The following is a 15,950-nucleotide window of genomic DNA, read 5'->3' as shown; positions in this document are numbered from 1 at the left end:
TCCAAGAAAATAAAAGAGAAATCATGTATACAAGCCAGCATAGTGGGCTAGAAAACTAGCCAAACCTAATGACAGAAACAAGAAAATAAAATGTGGTTGAATGGGTTGCGGGCCAGCATAATGGGCCACACAACTGTGGTCCAGCCGGAAAGTAAAACAAAAAGAAAATGGAAAGAGGGGCCAAAGAGTCAAGCCTATACAGTAGGCCCAACCCAGATCAAAAGGTCACTGTTCAGCCGGGGTTACTAGACCGGTCCAGTCCAGACCCGAACCGATTAGATTATAATATAATAATATTATCTTATAATATTATTTAAAAAAAAAGGAAGAAATAATTTTTTCTTTCCCTTCTCTCTCAAAGCATGTGCTTTATTATTTATTAAATATATGAATTATTTAAAGTTGAATTATGGCTATTAGTTATAAAATTCTTAATTATTGTTTCTTATGAATTTTATTCTATGGTAGGCCATATAAATATATGAATTATTTGCACTTGAATTATAGCTATATGTTATAAAAAATCTTAATTATTGTTTTCTATGAATTTTATTATATGGTAGGTCATATAAGTGTATGAGTTATTTGGACTTGAATTATGGCTGTTAGTTATAAAATTCTCACTTATTATTTTTTTATTGGTTTTAGTGTATGTCTGGTCATTCATACATATACATATATATATATGTATATGTATATGTTTATCCCATATGAGTCAAATGGTTTGTACCAAAATTAAGGAAAATATTGGTTGTTCAAAGGTATACAAGATTTTTCTTAATGTTAGATACAAAAACAATTTTGTGTGTCAAGATCTTCTCCCAAATGTAGATTTTGATGACACTACTTGTTCATCCATCAAAGTAAAGTTAGAGTGAATAATTTGTGTGTCAAGATATACTCCCAAAATAGGATTTGATGACACTATTTATTCATCCATCAAAGTAAAGTTAGAGTGAACAATTTGTATTTCAAGATCTACTCCCAAAGAAGGATTTTGGTGACACTACTAGTTCATTAATGAAAATAAAGTTAGAGGGAACATTTTGTATTTCAGAGTTTACTCTCAAAGGAGAATTATGATGATACAGCTAGTTCATACACATAATTTAAAATTGGAGGAAACATTTTGTGTGTTTGGATTCACTCCCAAATGAGGGATCTCGATGACATTATTACTTCACCTATAATTGTTTAAATTCTATTATTGTTTATGAGTATTAAACTCAAAGCATTAATATGATTAAAATGTTTTTCTTGTAGGAAGTATAAGAATATATTTACAAGGTTTTTTGTACAGAATGAACTCTAATTTAGAGAAACATGAGTATGCCGAATTTACACTTAGAGTTTTTGACCCTGGTTTATCTATTTTAATTTTAACATAAATTATTATTGAGAATAGTGATAAGGGCTAGAAAACTAAAGTACAATGTTTAAGAAAATTGAATTAATTGCTACATATCAAATTATAGGAATTTCTTAGTTTTGTGTATAATGGTTTACTCCAAGGGCATTATTATTACATTAAAGTAATAAGATATGAACAAGTTAGTAGCATGGATGTTAGCTAGATACAAATTTATTTTGCTAATTTGTATGGAAAAGCAACTGTATCTTTTGGGAAATTAAGGAAGTGATGGTCACGAAAAGGTAAGAGATGTGTCAATTGAATTTTGAAATAAATAAGGGCATAAGAAGGTTTAGGTTTCCTAAACATAAGACTTAATTCGAATGGAAGGGTAAATTTTTCTTTCTGTATAAGTTTTGCATAAGATCTTATACATGTTTATACATTTTTTGAGATTAAACTCAAGTGTAAATGTTCATCTTTATTTTGTCTGTTTAAGTTTCAAATCAAACTCTATAAATATTTATACTTATTTTGGTGATTGAACTTGAACACAAATGTTTAAATTTCAATTTGTTTTAAAGTGTCATTTATGTTGGTTCCATTTTATCTTTCAATAAAACTTTTATTTGCATGTCATGCCTTCATAATAATGTTTTTCTTAAAAGTTTTTCCTTTTCACTCATGAGGCATGTACTGGAATCAAATGAAAACTGATTTATGAAAAAATTTTACAATTTTTGGCATAGAATTTGAAACATAATTTGTAAAATAAAATTTTAGACAATATCTCTAAGAAAAGTTGTAGAGGTTAGTAATTAAAATATTTTTCTCATTTAGATTTTCTAATCTGAGGGTATGTGTTGATTTATATAAAAAGAAAGCAAATCAAAGATATCAAGAAAATATGGTACAAGAAATAGAGAGTTTCTTGAGATAATGTATATAAACGCATGTTAACCTTTTTTCTTAATGTTTGATAAATATAAGTATTTCATTACTTTTATAGATGATTTTCATGGTATGAATGTATCTATCTATCTGCTACATGAGAAGTCTCAAACCATTAGTAATTCTTGAGGTACTTCTCATGAGGAGAAATTGCAGTTAAATAGAAATGTGAAAATCATTTAATTGAATTGAAGTAGTGTTATGAAAAAATATTAAGAGTTGATTCATAACTCTAACCTATTTCGTTAATTTCTTGAAAAAATGTGTAGTAAGATTTTTAAAGACAATCGTATATATTTTAGATTATGTTTCTAGTAAGTAGTCTTAAAAACTTATTTTGAGTTGTGGAGTGATAAGATATCTAACTTAAAGCATATATATGTATGAATAGTCAATCAAAAGTAAGACTTTACAATCCAAATGAAAAAAAATTAGATCGTATAACAATTAATGGGTACATTGTCGATTACTCAAGGAGATTCAAATGACTTAGGTTGCATTGTTTTTATTCATAATTTGAATTTTGAGGAAATTGAAGTGTCAAATTCCTTATGGTTGGCAAAATTAGTGAGAGTATAGAAATTAGAGATGTGATTGTCGTGAAGTACATTCTTGTACTTCGAATGAACAACAAGCAAATGATTTTAAAGTCTGTGATGGAACAACAAGCAAATAATCATCTATTTCATCAAAAAAATATCACTAAAGAATTGGTTATAGAGACATCAGAACAGGTAATTTCATGTAATCTTCTTGATTTATTATTTGGTTAGGCTACATACTGTATTTTCAAAATTTGAATTTGACATAAAAAAAATTGATAGTTTACATATGTTTTCAAAAGTTATAGAAATAAGTGATTCTATAAAAAATCAATGCATAAAAGAGTGATTGAAATTCATGAATCAATGTAAAGTCTGTAATTTCATCTAAATTATCTGAAATGTATAAAAAAATCTAATGTAAATGGGTCTTAGAGACAAAACTCTGATTTTAAAAGCAATGTTGAATGATATAAAGTTAGACTTGTAATTAAAGATTTTACCCATAAATGAGCATTGATTAGAAAGAGAGATTTTCTAATAAACTTGAAAGGACTCATTTATGATTTCTATAACATTAGTAACTCACTCGGATTTAGAGTTACATCAACTGGATGTGAAAACAATTGTAAAGTGAAAGTTTGAAGTCTATATGAAACAAATAAAATGACTACTTAGAAAAAGTTAAAGATTTTTTGAAAAATGGTATATGAAATTTGATAATACCAATACTATTTTTAAATTTATTGTTAATCTCTATACCCGAAGGTTAGTGGGAGTATATTTGCATTTATAGTCATGTATGTATATGACTTTCTAGCATCTATAAATCATGGTTTGTAGTATGACATTAAAGTTATGTTTCTAAATAACTTTAAAAATGAAATTTATGAATGAGACATCATTCGTATTTGGGATTGAATTTTAATACCAAGACGAAGACTATTAGGATTGTCTCAGTATATTTGGATGGACTTTTGAAAGACTTTACAGGCTTGTTGGTCAATAGATGCTTTAAAGACAAAATGTGACATGCTCAGTATTTTAAAGTGTCCTCAAATTGATTATGCTGTTAAAGAAATTTTGTAGATGATTGTTATAAAGAATTTGATAATTGTACAAATTTGTATAAAGTTGAATATCAGTTTTTCAGTTGGCATCCTTGGATGTTGCCAAAATAACCCAAGTATATTTGACTTAAAAGTTGTGAAAATAGTGCAAGGTTATTTGCAAGAAATTAAAGATTATATTGTTACCTTAAGAATAACTGATGCTCGTAAGGTAACTGGATATTCAGACTCTATTTTGTGTGATCACTCTAATGATGGAAAATACAGTTATGGTTATGTATTTTGCTATCTAGTAGAGTTATTTTATGGAAAAGTATGAGGCAAATCTCTTATTGCTTCATGTACAATAAAGACTGAGTTTGTGGTATGTTTTGACGCCACAGTGTTTGGTATCTAACTGAGAAAATTTATCTTAAAATTTGAAATTGTCGACTTATAGCCAAGCCACTAAGAATGTATGGCAAGAACTCCTCAGAGTATTTTTCTCCGAATGATAAGTATTTAATAAAATTTTAAATACCTAAATGTTAAAAAGAAAATATAGAAACAAATATGTCCATATCAATAATGCGTTAATGATTATACTTCAAGGACATGTTGAAAAGATGAGTCTTATGCTTATACTCATGATGTGAACATGTTAAAGAGATCATTGATATGCTGAATATTTTTTTACTGCACATTGAGAGATATATATATTATTATGGTGTTTCTGTTTTTTTGTATTTCCAATTTATATGTATATTAAATTGTGTAGATGAATGATGACAAGATAATGTCTGAAACAGACATGAATTGAAACCCAAGGCATTATAATATTCGCCTTACTTGTCTCAATTGAAAATCATGTTAATTAAGTTATTAGTATTGTGGTACATGGAAGGAATTTGTTAGTTATATAATAGATGACCGCCATAAATCGCATTGATAGATGATTTTACATTAATATTACGGAACTCGTGTAATGTATTTTTAGTTAGGAAAGTTTTCTGGAAATAAACATGTGCAGTATGGTTAATTCCCTGTTATAAACCCATGAACGGAATATATTATTTTATGGGCATATGGGTCAAGTGGGAGAATGTAAGAGTTTTATTCAAACTCTATGTCCCACGCACCCATATCCTAATGGTTTAGATTAGTTCAAATATTATCACTTAATTAATAAGTCACAGTGAGACAAGAATACTTCTATTTTAGTTATAATGGGACACAAATATCTCTAGATTTTATGATTGTCAGATGTCTATAAATAACACTGAGGGGTTAAGAGTTTTTACCTACAACATTATTGTGCCTTTAGTCATCGGGAGACACTTGGAGGTAAAGTTGCTAGGGTGATCATTCTCTCATAATCATGTTAGATTCTTTATCAATTTGAAATGGATGGAGGTACGCTTTGTAACTATTATTATTTATTTTCATGGATCATAGAAAATCGAATATCCTTATATTTAATGTTTCATGTTAAAATATTTAACAATACATATTGCCTCAAGGTATTCACAACCTAGTTGGCCGGAGAACCCATGGCATTTTTTTGCACAACAGATGGGAATAAATTCATCTTCTGCAATGAAAAAAATTAAACTTGTTCAATCGTGGTGGTCTAGAATTTTGGAAAGAATCTTTTCCAACTCAGACAAAACAACCACGGCAGAGGAATCCCTTACATTGCACAAAGTTCTTTTCCCATTTCTAAAGCCAGATGCACTCCAAAAGTACGTAGAGAGATTGATTCTCGAGGGTTTTCTGGGAGAGAAAGAGGAGGGAGAGAGGGAGGGAGGATTTTGGTCAAGGGGATTTCCTGGGAGAGAAAGAGGAGGGAGGGAGGGTTTTGGTCAACACTTGAGGGTTTTTCTTGAGAGAGAGAGAGAGAGAGAGAGAGGGCGGAGGGAGGGAGGGAGGACGGGAGTGAAATTCTTTTGTTCATCTGCAGTGCAATCATACAATTATTAATATGTGGTGTTTACGTGGCAAACTTCCATTGGAGGGTGTTGTTGGGGGAAGATCGGTTGAATAGGTTATAAGTTATTTTCTTATAACTTTTTTAAATATCAAAATAATATTATTATTAAAAATTAATATTTTATTAAATTTTAACTTTCATCTCAATTCACTATTCAACCCGCACATAAATGGGCGTTAGTAAATAGTAAAGATATTTCTTGCGAATTGGTGTGAATAGCACAATCTATAAGATTAATTTCATTTAACTTTTTTTTTTTTTTTTATCATTTATCATTGAAAAACTCGTCCCTTTTTCACTATGTTGTTAATCCCATTAGAAATACACCCCTCTCATGGTAATTTAATAGTATGGATTGTAATTTTTCATTTAGCCCAATTTCAAAGAAATCTTTGTTCACCCCAACATGCGAAATAAGAGATTAATTCAATATATTATTAAGAACATCTTACATTTAACATTGTAGACCCCTTCCCACAAACAAGGTGCTATGAAGATTAGTCAATGAGGCAAGTGGAGTGTAGCTAGTCCAAATGAATGGCAAATGACACTATGTAGAAAGGTTGACAGACACAGTTCACTACCGAACAACCAAGGATGGTTCGTCAGACAACAGGTGAAGAAGAGGTAACGTGCGGCCAAACAAAGAGTAAGGAGAGAATCGCATTGTAGGAAGCCTGGTTGACATAACTCGGCACTGGGTGATAAATGACTTTTCGTTCTGTGCTAGGTGGGCAAGCATTGTGGTAATCGTATGAGGGCGAGAAAGAAAAACTAAAGAAACTGGTAGTTTTGGAGAATGATGGCTTGTAGTACAAAGGCGAGCAACTAGTTAAGTACAAGACCAAAACGGACATAAGCCTCTCCGAAATGATGAGAAGATGCCCAAGAGGCGGCATGTGTCATACGCAAGAGGCCCATACTCCATTTGAGACATCATATCTAGAGTGAGCCTGCAGAAAAAAAGACTACAGACTTGCAGAGCATATTGTCTGATCTCAGATATATGTTCATCACCACGTGGGAGGCTCTTATTAGGGGAAGGACTACAAAATTGGATCCAAGGCAAGCCGTAGAAACGCGCGTGCCTTATCTCATCGACCACTTGGTCTCTATAATTCTTCAAGTCCAGAAGATAAATGGATGGCTGATCAAATATAAAGATGATGAGTAGAATAACTTTTATATAATACATAAAAAAATCTTTGCGGCATTTATATCAACCCAACTTGGCAGTGACGGAACCAAATATCTTTAGGGTCAATTTTTGAATGTGTAATATTTGTCTGAAATAAAAGGAGTCAAATCTCAAATTTAGTTTCATGGTAAATCGTAAAATTATAACTATATATAAAAAGCTATATCTCGGTAAAATATTTTAAAGAGAGCTTTGATTATTTCAAAGACAAAAAATTATAATTTGCTATATATATAGAAATAAAATTTTAAAAAACACAGCTTAGTATCTCCTTTAGATTTCTTAGGACAATATTTCATGAAATAAGATTCATTAGTATCATTTTTATAATGATATTCTTAGAAATTTTATTTTCAATAAAAACTAACATGTGATTTTTATAAGCTCATTTTTCTAGTATGTAAGTTAGTTTATACAAATTTCATATAAACTTGGATATTTTAATGTCACATTAAGTATATAATACTACAACTGATATCTCAAATAAATATTTTCTTGCTTAATGAAATATAAAGGATCAAGTTTTCAACTATTTGTTCAACCAAAACGTCAACCTTAAATGATTTTTTTAGTGTTTATTGCACTTTGAGTTCCATATTAAGAAGCTTAATATCGAATAATTAAGAACTTTAGGGTCTATATTAATAAATTTATTATTTTCATAAATCTAATTTTAGTTTTAAGCTTTTTTAAAATTTACACATCAAATTGAACGAATTGTTGAGGGAAAAAATTAATTTTAAAGGGGTCACATCATAGAAAATATTTTTTATATAAAAATTAAATAAAATTTTGAGCTATATAGGGGGAAAAAAAAAAACTTTGAGACAACATTATATGTATATACAGATTTTAAAAGTTTTGAACATCATGTGAATTATAATTTTTTTTGGAGGGAACAATGTAACATAGATTTTTGAAAAAAAAAAAGGAAAAATCTTTGAAAACATAGATTTTTGAAAAAAAAAAAAGGAAAAATCTTTGAATTATAAAAATCTGAGGGGCCATTGCCACAGTAGCCATAAGGTAGTTCGGCGATATGTTGCATGGAAAACAAAATCTATTCCAAATTAGGATCTTTCCTAAATATTATATATGAAAATATACACTTCATTGCACCATTTTTTTTTATTGGTGTTGTTGGACCAAATAATTACAATAATTGTTATGCCCATAAAAAGAATTGTAGGTCAAATCACATGAAAGCAACATATAATTATAGAATAATGTTATGTACAGTCGTCGAGTGCGCACCACATAATCATTTAAAAAAAGAGTGAGATCTATTATATTAAAAAATTAATTTTTTTATATTAATTTTTTATTTTAAATAATTATGTGATATTTATATACTTTACAGTTACAAATATCATTTTTCGTAATTTTAACACGTTAGTCTGACTAAATAATTGGGATAGAAACTCTTTATTAAGAAAACAAATTAATCATCAATAATTTGACAGCAACGTCAGCATTCATTTGTATTAGAATTTTATACAATCTTTCTCTATCTGGGCTTGCTTGCAGAAAATGACCTTTCCAACCCTAGTCTTTTCATGTTACACTGTGCAATATAATAACCTCCTCTTGTTTTTGGATTAACAAAGAAAAAATAAACTAAAAACAACGCTTATGAAAGGGACATAATTGTCTGATTAATATTACTCCTGAAAAAAAAAAAGACGTGTAAATTATACTTGGCATCTTTTTTTAATAAAATTGAAGTACCGTTATCCTATTGTTTTGGATGAACTAATATAAAAGAGAAATGTCATATAAAAAGAAACTTTACAAAAATAAATTTATAAATTCGAATAGCTTCATATAATGTGTTATATATACTTTATGTTAAAAATAATTTACAGTTTGACGTATTATATCAAGTCATGTCAACTTGTAAATTCACTTTTATGGTATCTCTTTGTAGACGAAGTATTTCTCTAAAAACAATAAATAAGTTTATAAAATGGATATTTTATGAGACTAATATGGTCAATTTATCCATCTAATTTCTTCTATTATCACAAGTGATATCCGAAGTTTCGAGTCCCCTGTACCTATACGTCATCTACATGGAGTGGTATGATTTGCAGGGGCGAAACCAGAAAATCTAGTTTGGGGGGCCAAGTTAAGAAAAAATAATTTTGGGGGGACCAAATACTAATTTTTATATAGTCTATTTTATAAAAACACATTCTAAAACCTAATTTTCATCAAATTTTAAAATTTTGGGGGGGCTTTGCCTTAAGGTAGTTCCGCCCTTGATGATTTGAAAGATTCAAATTTTAAATTTTTTTTTTCCAAATCAAAGTATGCCATGAAGATGGTGTGTAATGTAAAGACATTCAAAGAGAATTATTTTTGCTTAAAAAAGAATAATAATAATTTGTACAAGTCTAAAATACATAAGCTTCGTGCATATCCTTTATAAAAATGTAGACTCCATAAAGGAAAAGTATAAAAAAATTATATTTTTTAGTAGGGCTCACATTTTTGCAAAGGGCCTAAGCAAGATTTGTATACTTTTAGGCTTATACCTAACATTACTAAAAAAAAAAAAAGATCCAAAATAAACAAAAGAGTAAGGACACGTTTGGATAGTGAGATGAGATGATCTATGAATAATAGTGAAATAGTAATGAAATAGTAATGAAATAGTTTGAATTAAAAAAAGGAAAATACTATAGACACAAATGAATCCCACAAAGAAATTTGACACACTGACGTGGCACACTACCAGTGTAGTGTGCAACATTTTTTTTTTATCCTTCTCTCCCCTCTTCCTTGTGCCTTTCACCGCTCTTTTTTTCTTCTCCCCTTCCCCGCCCGTGCCCCTCTCCCCACTTTTCTTTTCTTTTTTTTTTCTCTCTCTCACTTCACCTTGTGCCCAGTACCCCTCTCCACTTTCATTTTCTATTTTTTTTTTCAAACATTCCCCTATGCCCTAGTACCCCTCACCCCCACTTTCCTTTCCCGGAGCCCCCCAGATAGCTAGAAGACATCGCCGATAGACCTCTACTGCCAGGTATGAATCTCTGTCTGGTTGTTGAGAAAATGAAAGGAGTTGATAGGAAATGGAAGGAACTACCATGTATGAATCTCCCTTTGTTTGGCTGTTAAGAAAAGAAGATGAAAGGAAAATAATGAATTTTGCAACTTGTTTTCTGTTTGGTTGTTGAGAAACTGAAAGAAATTGCAAAGAAAGATCATTGAAAGGGAGGGGGAAGGGAGAAATGATGGAAAAAAAAATTGCATGTATCGTCGACAAGGAATGGGAGCGGAGAGATGACGTTACCGATTTGCTGGGACTGGCTTCGATGAACGACGTTGGCTATTTGCTGGGGATGTGAACGTTGGTTTGCAATAGTGGAAAGGGAGGGGAAGTGGGGCGCAGGGGAGGGAGAGACAAAATTTCAATGGACGTGAAAGTGACATGTTAGTTTGTGGAATCTCTTTGTGTCTCTAACAGCCCTCTTAAAAAAAAACTCTAGGAAATGGCCCCGGGGTGCACTAGACGTGGCCCCGACCATGTCAAGTTTGAAGTCAAAAGGTTCTTTCACTTTTGGAGACCAACTCGGGTGTATTTTCGGAAGAAAGAGAAAAACTTTTAAAATCTATTTTAAAAGGGAGATTGGAAGAGGTTACGAATAAAATTTTTTAAACAAAACTATCTTTAAATGCATATTCTTTTTGTTTTCCTCTCTTAGAGCATTGGTAATGATATGTCTAAATTTTGACTAAAACTTGAGATTTTGGTTAAACCTTTGAAGAGGATAATCCACATTGGACTAGCCATTCCAAAGTCAAAATAATAATATAATATTATATATTTTAATAATTTTTTTATATTTTATAAATACACTATATATTAATTAAAAATTTAATTTTTACTATCCAAACAAATTATTTAACATGAAGAAGAAATGAAGGGAAAGGGAAGGAAGGGAGAGTGGAGATGGGGAGTGAGTGAGAAAAGTAGAAATACTTTTTAATAAAATATTATTTTGGTTGATGAACAGTAACTCACTAAATATGACTTTGAGTTTCCATTTACTGTAGGTCATAACTTGACTTGCAGTGATTTGGCTAGTCTAATGCAGCTGATTTTGAGAAAATTTAGTCAAATTTTGGACTTGATTGATATTTGACTAGTCCAATACTAGTACTCTTATGGACAAAAGAAAGAAGTTTGTCTAAAATGCGGCCGATCGGAACTCATTTATCTCTCACTTTGTACTGCATCTTTTTTTTTTTTTTTTTCCTAATCAAGCTTGCATATATTAATAAGGAGTGATGCAAACATTTAAGGAGGGTCTTTCCCATTGTCAATATACAAAATAGTACTAGGAGTAGTCTCTAACGGAATGCTACCAAACAAAGAATTTGTAGCTGCCCATTCCACAACTGAATATGCAAGTCGATTTTGAGATCGATCTATTTTGTTAAAGCTCCAGCCTTCGTGAAATTGCAAAGTGATTGCAATGTTTACCGTGATTGATGCTATTTGCCAGATTTGCTCCTCATTGTAAATAGAAGATATCACCAACTGAGAGTCTCCAGCTAAAGAGGCAGATGGATAATTGAGATGTTCTGCCATTTTGAGTGCCAATTTTGCCGCTAGTGCTTTTGCAATCACCAGGGTTGTAGTGACATTTTTTCAGTCCAGATTCCAATAACTTCCCCTTTGGAGTTTCTACTCACTGCTGAAGCCAGAGAGAATGAGTTTCCGGCTGCTGCATCAAAGGATATGCAGAATTAGTTTATGAGAGGTTTTTCCCATTCTTTTGCCACTTTAGTGTTGATCTTTTCTTTCCATGCCTGTAGTTTTTCTTGATAATAGAGATTTAGCAGTTGTGATAAGTTGTGGAGAGAGAGATCCATGTGATTGTGGACTTGGTCATTTTGGAGCCGCCAGATGAAGTCTAGAATGAGACCTGCAAAAATTTTGAAATGGTGTTCTTCCTGGGTAGTAAGGCCAAGCTTTTGTTTGGGGTATAGGATGAACTAAAACCAATCCTTCATTAAGTTTATGGAGAGGGTCAAGAGATTGAAAGGCCATCTACTATGACTCCAAAGTATTCGTGTTATGGGGCATTTAATGAAAAGGTGAAAGAGGGTCTCTTCTTTTTCCTCCATGGGATGTCCGGGATTGCTTCTTTGGTAGAATTTGCAATATTTGATGTAAGGTGGTGGACACTTTTAACTGAGAATTTTTCATTTTGAGTTTTGGTCCAAATGGGGCAATCCGGAATTTGTGAGGAGCTTGGCAATAGAATTTTTAAAATCTCATTTATGCTTTCTTGTTGAAAGAGAGAAGTTAACATTGCGAGATTCCAAGATCTATCATTCTGGATAATCAGGTCTGAGATCTTAAGAGTAGTCGAGAGATCAGTTGTATGGGTTAGAGGAAATGGCTTGAAATTTTCTAGTGTTGGAATCCATGGATCAAGCCAAGCTCTTACAGTTAAACCATTTGCAATTTTGAAACATGTACATTTTTCCAGCAATGATCTGGTCTTTAGGATGCCTCTCTAGAGACTCGAGTCAATCACATTTTTGGTTGCCAGTTCAAAGGCGCTAGATTTCAAATATTTTTTAGATAGTAGCTTGTGCCAGATACTATTATTTGGTTGGCTCATTTCCCATCATGTCTTCGATAGCAAAGCTACATTCATGTTTCCCATCAGTCGCAATCCCAGTCCTCAGTCTTTTTTTGGTTGACAAATAGTTTTCCATGGTTTTAGGTAGAGCTTGTGCTTTTGATCTTTTAATTTTCCCCACCAAAAAATTTTGAAACTAGCATCCAGTTGCTTACAGATTGATTTTGGTAACATATCTCAGATATATGTTCATCACCACGTGGGAGGCTCTTATTAGGTGAAGGACTACAAAATTGGATCCAAGGCAAGCCGCAGGAATGTGCGTGCCTTATCTCATCGGCCACTTGGTCTCCATAATTCTTCAAGTCCAGAGGATAAATGGATGGCCGATCAAATATAAGGATGATGAGTATAATAACTTTTATATAATACATAAAAAAATCTTTGCAGCATTTATATCAACCCAACTTGGCAGTGACGGAACCAAATATCTTTAGGGTCAATTTTTGAATGTGTAATATTTGTCTGAAATAAAAGGAGTCAAATCTCAAATTTAGTTTCTTGGTAAATCGTAAAATTATAACTATATATAAAAAGCTATATCTCGGTAAAATCATTTTAAAGAGAGCTTTGATCATTTCAAAGACAAAAAATTATAATTTGCTATATATATAGAAATAAAATTTTAAAAAACACATGATATGAACCCGTGGGAATGAATTCCCTTGAACCCACAATCAATTTGAAAACACCCCAAGAAAGCCAAAAATCAAGTCAAGGATGGATAATCTAGACTCGATGAGAACCCGTTTCAAGAACCTAGATTATATTAAAATCTAGACCCGTTGAAGAACCCGTCTCAAGAACCCAGATTATAAAGGAGGAACGCCACAAAGGTTGTGATTTACCTTTGATAAGTTCAAGAGTTCAATCAAGAACAAGAGGAGAAAACTCAACTCACAAATAAAATTCAATATTGTCTAATCTCTCAAATGAGGCTACAAAGAGTTTTTAAACCTAAACCTAATCAAAACCCTAGCCAAAATAAAGCCCCTTTTACCTAAAATTACCCTTGATGAATAGTACCGGCTACTGTACCCGCGGCTACAGTAACCCCAACAATAAATTGATGAAACCCTAGTTCCTAAAATGTAACTTTCCAAATAAGCCCTTGGCCAAAATACAAGGCCTTCCCAAAAACATAGTTCATAAGAAATAAGACATGTGAGCCAAGCATTTTCAATCCCACTTATTCTAAACTAGTAAAATAAATCATTTAACCAAATTAGAAGCCTCCAATAACAATAGGCCGTATCTCTAAGTCATGTCTTCCACAGCATGAATAAAGTGGATCAAAGCTGGTTCTTCTTCTTTCAGACCCATCTTCAGTGTTGGACTCTTGCTGGCTTCATCTCAAGTGGATTGCACTAATCCTTGCATTGCTTCCTTGATCTTCTTGGCCCTTGATCTTGCAATTGGCTCATCTGGAACTTGCAAATGATCTTTAAGACTAGGCCCACCTTGGTTCCCATCAACACAGCTTAATATCTCCTTTAGATTTCTTAGGACAATATTTCATGAAATAAGATTCATTAGTATCATTTTTATAATGATATTCTTAGAAATTTTTTTTTCAATAAAAACTAACATGTGATTTTTCATAAGCTCATTTTTCTAGTATGTAAGTTAGTTTATACAAATTTCATATAAACTTGGATATTTTAATGTCACATTAAGTATATAATACTACAACTGATACCTCAAATAAATATTTTCTTGCTTAATGAAATATAAAGGATCAAGTTCTCAACTATTTGTTCAACCAAAACGTCAACCTTAAATGATTTTTTTAGTGTTTATTGCACTTTGAGTTCCATATTAAGAAGCTTAATATCGAATAATTAAGAACTTTAGGGTCTATATTAATAAATTTATTATTTTCATAAATCTAATTTTAGTTTTAAGCTTTTTTAAAATTTACACATCAAATTGAACGAATTGTTGAGGGAAAAAATTAATTTTAAAGGGGCCACATCATAGAAAATATTTTACATATAAAAATTAAATAAAATTTTGAGCTATATAGGGGGGAAAAAAAAACTTTGAGAGAACATTATATGTATATACAGATTTTAAAAGTTTTGAACATGTGAATTATAATTTTTTTTGGAGGGACCAATGTAAAATAGATTTTTGAAAAAAAAAAAAAAAGGAAAAATCTTTGAATTATAAAAATCTGAGGGGCCATTGCCACAGTTGCCATAAGGTAGTTCGGCGACATGTTGCATGGAAAACAAAATCTATTCCAAATTAGGATCTTTCCTAAATATTATATATGAAAATATACACTTCATTGCACCATTTTTTTTTATTGGTGTTGTTGGACCAAATAATTACAATAATTGTTATGCCCATAAAAAGAATTGTAGGTCAAATCACATGAAAGCAACATATAATTATAGAATAATATTATGTACAGTCGTCGAGTGCGCACCACATAATTATTTAAAAAAAGAGTGAGATCTATTATATTAAAAAATTAATTTTTTTATATTAATTTTTTATTTTAAATAATTATGTGATATTTATATACTTTACAGTTACAAATATCATTTTTCGTAATTTTAACACGTTAGTCTGACTAAATAATTGGGATAGAAACTCTTTATTAAGAAAACAAATTAATCATCAATAATTTGACAGCAACGTCAGCATTCATTTGTATTAGAATTTTATACAATCTTTCTCTATCTGGGCTTGCTTGCAGAAAATGACCTTTCCAACCCTAGTCTTTTCATGTTACACTGTGCAATATAATAACCTCCTCTTGTTTTTGGATTAACAAAGAAAAAATAAACTAAAAACAACGCTTATGAAAGGGACATAATTGTCTGATTAATATTACTCCAGAAAAAAAAAAAGACGTGTAAATTATACTTGGCATCTTTTTTTAATAAAATTGAAGTACCGTTATCCTATTGTTTTGGATGAACTAATATAAAAGAGAAATGTCATATAAAAAGAAACTTTACAAAAATAAATTTATAAATTCGAATAGCTTCATATAATGTGTTATATATACTTTATGTTAAAAATAATTTACAGTTTGACGTATTATATCAAGTCATGTCAACTTGTAAATTCACTTTTATGGTATCTCTTTGTAGACGAAGTATTTCTCTAAAAACAATAAATAAGTTTATAAAATGGATATTTTATGAGACTAATATGGTCAATTTATCCATCTAATTTCTTCTATTATCACAAGT

This window comes from Juglans microcarpa x Juglans regia, chromosome 4D (assembly GCF_004785595.1).
Source record: "Juglans microcarpa x Juglans regia isolate MS1-56 chromosome 4D, Jm3101_v1.0, whole genome shotgun sequence".
In the NCBI taxonomy this organism is placed as follows: domain Eukaryota; kingdom Viridiplantae; phylum Streptophyta; class Magnoliopsida; order Fagales; family Juglandaceae; genus Juglans; species Juglans microcarpa x Juglans regia.
The sequence above is the reverse complement of the archived record's forward strand: the minus strand, read 5'-3'. Positions refer to the sequence as shown.